At 37.9% G+C, this 7,098-nt stretch overlaps 1 pseudogene; it reads right to left on the bottom strand.

Moving 5' to 3' along the window:
- Positions 1–3,927: 3,927 nt before the first annotated feature.
- On the bottom strand, positions 3,928–6,742 carry LOC148918957 (receptor-like protein 9DC3; annotated as a pseudogene).
- Positions 6,743–7,098: the final 356 nt, after the last annotated feature.

The raw sequence follows: 7,098 nt of genomic DNA, 5'->3' as shown, positions 1-7,098 counted from the left end.
ATATTCCATTCCTTGATTCAATTTTCCCCAAATATTTATTCATAGTATAGAAAGTAAACTCTCAAGCACATATTCCATAAAGACCCACAAGTAATTCAAATAGTAATCAAAGGGAGCTGATTTTCTCACTCCCATTTTATCCACTTATATTCCCTTTTAAAAAAAATATTTTTTAATTACTTTTGTTCTCTTTTGTTCGTTCTCTTTCCTATTCTACCTTTATCTTACTTCACTTTTATATTATTATTTTTCCTACTTGCACTTCATTTTTAATATTATTTTTCAATGGATAGATGAATTCTTTAAAATTAATTTTTTACAAAACAAGGCAAAAATATTTTCCCCAGCCCCAACAACCCCTCTCTTTGTCAAACCCCTCCTCCTCCCATCACTACACTTAGGCCCACCACCCCACTACCACCCAATCAACCACTGCACTGCCCTCTAGCCCCAACAACATCAATGGCTCGCTCTCCCTCGACTCCTTTTCTCAACCCCTCTCCCTGAAAATTAAAAAACCAAAATTTTATTTTTCATCTCCAAAGCCAACTTTCTCTTTTTTATCTCCAAAAGCAACATCAGTCAAAATCATGTTTTATTCCCACCAAATTCTCAAAAGTCTCTGACTTGTTGTCCTTCCTTGTAACATTTTTGCTAAGTGATAACAAAGGGAAATTTCTAATGCTCGGGTCTGAAGTTTTTCGCTTCAAGTAAGAAGCTTTACACTCTGTGATTCAGCTCAACCAATTAAAGCGTTCTCAACCCACCCCCATGCCCCACCCTACATAGCCACCCACCTACCAATAGCCATAACTGCCCCAACGGAGCCAACCACAAACGACCTTATCGCCCCACCGATAGCCACACTCAAACCCAAACCTTTTAAAAAAACCTGGATGGTTTTTGACGAAAGAGGGGGGAAGAGAGAAAAAGAGGGAGAGGAAATGAGGAGGGGTGGGCTTGGTCAGGAGAGAGAGAATACGGAAAAGGTGCCTTGTCACCGAGGTAAAATAGGAAAGAGAAAGAAAAAAAAAGAAAAAAATTGATTAAAAAATATAAAATAAAATAAAAAGGAGTGTAAGTGAAGAAAAAAGGAGTGGGAAAATCATCTCCTTAATCAAAACTTATTTATACTTAATTTCCATAAAATACTATATTCCACAATTAAAACCATAGATTTTCGTAGATAACCCGATATCACCCACTCCATATACTTTAATAATAATCATAAATAATAGCCTTTAGAGATCCCATATCCTCAGTAACCCATATTGAATCAATTTTCAATCAAAACTCATTATGTAAGAAATTCCATATTAAAAGAACGAAGTACACTAAAAAACAAACGTCCATTTATTTACTAATAATCATAGCCAAGACCCAAGACTCACTTTTTCACAACCCATTGATCAAGTATTCCATGCTCATCCATTCCATACCTTCAATTATCAAACTAATATCAAAGAATTCCATACGATACTATAAAACAATCTCATAATCCCAACATAATTAACATAACTCAAATAAGACACATTAATAAGGTCATTCTAGTACTCCTCGAAGGGTAAAACTACATCGGAAGACTCACAGTCAATCGAGGGGTCAAACTGCCCAAACTTGGTCAACCGGGCCCGCAAGACCCATGACCTCTGATTTCCGATCCAAAAGTTCCTTCGGGTTCAACATGGTTTATTATATATGTCCTGCAAGTTTGGTCCGAATCGAACGGTCGGATCACTCGCTGTGGCATGATCGGACGGTTACTATTAACCTAATCTTTGAATTATTGAACAGAAGCATCTAAGGATCTGATTCGCGATCCGCGAATTTCTACACGATCCTAGATGTGCCTAGATCAACATATATGAAAATGAAGTCGATCCATCGGTTGGAACATATGGAACCCGGATAACACCTAATATGCGTAATCTGATCGATAGTCAAACGGTAACCAAATTCAAATTCGAACATACCGTTGTGCTCGGGACAATATGAGGATCATTTTACGACCCAATGGCCCGCCACAAAGTGGCCTACGCACCACCATACACACCTGCAACACGTGGGTACCTAGAGTAAATTCCCCCGATCGGAAAATCTCCAAACCGTCGGTCAAGACCTATGCCAAATGATCAAGCACATCAAGAGGAGTAAGTTTCATATGCGCCGAAGACTAATTTGCCCGTTAAAGCAGTGAACTCTTCAAAACCTAGAAAGTTTTGGCTTTGGATTCAATGATTTCTACATGAAATTGGGTCGGGTCCTTTAGGGAAATTACAGAGAGAGCGTAGGGGAGTATTTTGATGTGATACCACTATCGAGCGGCCGGAAAACCCACAAAGTTCTCGCTGAAATGGTTTGGCCTCCCCTTTCATTCAATTTTTTGGTTTTATCGCTTGGAATCAAGTCTGGAAATTGGTATGAATGTGAAGAGGAGAGAGAGATGAAGAGTTTGGTGTTGTGGTCTGCCGGTGGGCGGATGGTAGAGATATCTCGTTTGAAATCAGTTGTTCGTGGAGGTGGAGAGAGGCAGATTCATGAGGGGGAGAGAGAGCGAGAGAGAAAGAGGAATCTAATATTTTAAAAATTGAACTTCGAAATATTTACTATTGTGCCACTCCCGTAGATCATAACTTCTTCATTACAACTCCAATTTGAGCCTACTATGTGTCTACAAACTCATCTCAACGCAGTCTATGTCATGGTGCCATTCAATTCCCCAAAATCCTTTCAGATTAAAAAGTGACCAAAATAACCCTACTCCAGAGGACAATTTGTAATTTCATAATTAAATTAAAAAAATAATTAAAATTGCGTCGGGATGTTACAAATGGCACCGAACCACATTTGTACTTGAATAATTTATTTAAAAATTAAAAATAAAAATGCAAGAAAATATAAATAAAAAATGTGAATTAAGTAAATTGGTGGTCATGTGAATGAAGTAAAATAATACTAAAAACAAAGAGGGCCAGCAGATATTAAGCAGCCCAATACCCCCTCCCCAAATTTGTTTCAAATATCATTTCACCCAATAAATCTATCCTTACAAACTCCTCCCAAGCCTAACCCTCCACACCAAAACCACCACCACCACCCACACACCGGCGACCACCGAATCCTGTCGGTAGTAACTCTCCCAATTTGTTTTGGAATTTTGATGTCTCCCTTAAATTTCAAAGTAATGTTGATTTTTCCATTAATTATGAATTATAATATTATAGTTTCATTTTCATAAGATTCTTTTGTCTAAATTATTTTTTTCGACATTTTATACGTTAATTCCTAAAATAAAAATTTCTGGATCTGCTACTGAGTGTGGTTATTTTTGAATCTCGATTTAGCACAGTTAAAAGCACAACAGTTTGTACTAGTTCTTGTGCCCGAGCTGCTGGACTTGGTTGTCCTTTGGCCAATTGTTTTTCTTTCTTTTGAATGCAGAAATTGAGGTATTTTTTTCTTTTTTGGTTGAAGTTCTAATTGGAATGGGAAGTATACCTTTACTTTTGTGAATTTAATAACATTTGGTTTTTTAGTTTTTCATTTTTTATTATTCAAGTTTTAACTTTAATTCAAGGCATGGGTAGTAGCAATGGTACTTCAATTATGCTGACTGTGAGATACCCATGTGTTGACATACGTTATAATTTGTTCAGAACAAAAAATAGAAAGAGAAATACGTTAATTTGTAGTTTTCCTTTGGAATTCTCGATTATGCCCTTCATTTGGTTGCTTAGAGGTTTGACGAAAATATTTGTTTTGTGGGTCTTTATCTTTTTTCGTTTGAAAATTTTGTGTTTTTTTTCTTTGGGTTCCTGAAAATGTACGAAGTGCATGCCAATAATTATTATTTTTTGTGATATACAGGATCATGAGAAATTACTCCACTTTGACAAAAGTAGACTGGAGTGCAAGATATCATGCATATTACTTGAATTCATGCATATTATTTGAACTTTCACATAATACAATATTCACAAGAAATAATACAATATGAAACAACATATGCTTTTGGATCGGATTCTTCATGCACCCCGATGTGTAATTTTCATAATTTTACCCCATCGTGTTTTTCCGACTACTTTCATAAGCCCATTCAGTCTTTCATTAGAGAGTACAAGATATCCCATAGATATTCCAATTACCAACCCAGATGCATACCCATCAACACTACCTTCCAATCAAATCCATTTACATTATCCAAATCATCTTCCTGTTGTAATGATGATGGCGGTGATGGATGTGGAACACATGTTTTGGAAAGTGGAAATCCACATAATCCAACATTTCCACTATACGAATTATTTTCAAATGTATCAAATTGTTTGCCAGTAGGAATGGGCCCCACAAGTCGGTTTTTCGAAACATTGAACTTTCCAAGTGATGTCAAATTTGTCAATTGCTCCGGAATCTCACCAACAAGCGCATTTGAAGAGAGATCCAACCATTCAAGATTGCTCAAATCACCAAACGAGTCTGGAATTGTATCTGTAAGCTCATTATGTGAAAGGTTAAGCCCCTTCAATGACTTAAGTTTGCTGATTACATTTGGAATTTCTCCACTAAAACTGTTGTTTGAGAAATCAATAGTAGTGAAGAAAGTCTGGATCTTCGCCATTTCAATTTCGATGCCTTTAATTGCTACTACCACAGTGTCCTCACAATATTGTTCTCCCATATATTTCAGTTCCTGTTTTGTAAGTTTTTCATGGCCGTCAAATGCTCAAAATATTTTGTTGGCAAAAGACCACTAAACTGATTGTTGGAGAGGTCCATGATGCGCAAGTTTTGGAATGGAAATCTAGTTTTCGGATTACCTATTCCACCATGGAATTTGTTCGACCTCAACATAAGAACTTGCAACTTTGGATGAGATTCCAGCCAATTGGGGAATGTGTCATGAATTTTGTTTCTTGCAACGTCTAGAATTTCCAACTCTCTACATGTGAGCAAAGACAACGGCAATGGCCCTTCCAACTGGTTTCCATTAAGGTTAAGATTCCTCAAAACATTCCGTGTAGAAAAGGTATTAGGAATGATGCCATCAAATTTATTCTTCCTTAGATCCAAAACGGAGAGCCTCTGACTGAAGTTCCCTATGCATTGAGGAATTTTACCACTCAATCTGTTATAAGACAAATCAAGTATTTGAAGGAAACTCAGGCTGCAAATAGTTGGAGGAATCTCTCCAATTAATTGGTTGTTTGATATGGTAAAGTAAAATGTGGAAGGTGGTGGAATTGGAAGCTTTCCTTGAAGTGAATTGTTGCGAAGGTCAAGATATTGAAGATTTGTCCACCGAAGTTCTACAGTGCCCGTCAAAAAGTTGTGAGAAAGATCTAAATACGTCAATGACTCTTTGCCCACATCCAACAACCATTTGGGAAGGTCGCCTTGAATTCGGTTGTGGGAAAGGTATAACGCTTCCAAGTTTGGTGAGGCTCTTAGAAAGTATGGGAACTCACTTATGTTACAAAACGAAAAATCTAGTGTCCTAAGTTCAAGCCAGGTGCTGTTACTCAAATAGTTGAAACTCAAGGATAAATGGTTAGAGGAAAGATTAAGCCTAACAAGACTCTGGAGTTTTGAAAACTTTTCGAACTCCACTGTTCCACTCAAGTCATTGGATGATAGATCAAGCCATCCAAGGTTCACTAGCTCATAGATTGATCTTGGAATCAGGCCATGCAACTTGTTATAACTTAAATCAAGCTGTGACAAAGAACGAGATTGGAACTCAAAGATATTACCGCTGAGTTGGTTGCTTCCGAGGTTTAACTCCTCCAATGATGGCAAGCTTCCTAACCAAGATGGCATCGTTCCGTTGAGTGAGTTGTTATATAAAGTGAGCTTGGTTAGGTGTCGAGGAATAGGTCCCACCAGTTGCCCTTTTGAAAAGTCATATAAAGAAGAGATCCCTGATGAGTTGCGCACAACTTCTGGAAATTGACCCACAAAATTGTTGCTACTAAGATCCAAGTCCTCGAGTCTCTCAAGGTTTAGAAGCGACCATGGAATATGGCCACCAAAACCGTTATATGAGAGGTCCAACAACATGATTTGTGTGAGGTTACCAAGCGATGCAAGATATGATCCTACAAAAGTGCAATTTCTGAGCAACAAATATCTCAAAGACCTGAAGTTTCTGGTGAGATGATGCCAATCTACTGAGATTCTAGTATCAGAGAGGTCTAAGCTTTCGAGTGGACTGCTCCAGTTAGACTTGGGGAAATAACCTGTGAGGTTATAGTTTGAACCTAAATTCACTTGTCGAAGGTTTGGTGGGTGGAAAATGCTCTGTGGGAATTTTCCTTGCAAGTGGCAATGAAAGAGTATAAGAGTTGTCAGCGAAGAAGACAGATTGTTAAAGGAATCAGGTACAACTGATGACATATCAACTGCAGCCAGATCAAGCTCCCCTAAGATTGGTTAGGTTTTGAACAATTCTGTTCAAGCTAAGAGTATCTAGTGTCACAGCAGCTTGGGAGAGATTGAGTGAAACCAAGTTGGAAAGGTGGGAAATTTCTGAAGGGATTGGGCCACTGAAATTGGAGTCAGAGAGGTCAAGGTGAGTCATACTTACAAAGCCACCAAACTGGGAGGAAATTGGGGAGCCTCGAAAATCATTTCTTCAGAGGTCTAGCCGCCTGAGATGGCGAAGAAAGAACAAGCTGTTGTTGGAATGGATACTGCCTTGAAGCCCACCGGAATGAAGGTTGAGACTGATCACACGACCAGTCATCTTTTCATAAGTGACTCCACTCCATGCGCAACAATTCTTGCCTTTTTGCCAAGAAATTGTCCTATTAGAATAGAAGGAAAGAGTATGAATAGAAAAGGCCTTCTTGAATTGAAGCAAAGCATAGCTATCATCAGGATGACATAAATGCATTGAAGAAAAAGAAGAGGAAGAGGAAGAAATAGATGATGATGAACAAGTAGAGTTAAATTGACAAGTAGTAAAGAGCAGGAAGAGGAGGCACAACCAACCCATCTTTCCTTCAAAATCTAAAAAAAAATTTGTGAGCAACTCTATAATGGAGACGTTGATTTTATAACAAGTTTCGTCAACAGTGATTTATCTGTAATGTCAGATAT

Source organism: Prunus mume, linkage group LG3 (assembly GCF_029339155.1).
Source record: "Prunus mume cultivar Tortuosa linkage group LG3, ASM2933915v1, whole genome shotgun sequence".
Lineage (NCBI taxonomy): Eukaryota > Viridiplantae > Streptophyta > Magnoliopsida > Rosales > Rosaceae > Prunus > Prunus mume.
This window is presented reverse-complemented; position numbering and strand designations above follow the sequence as displayed.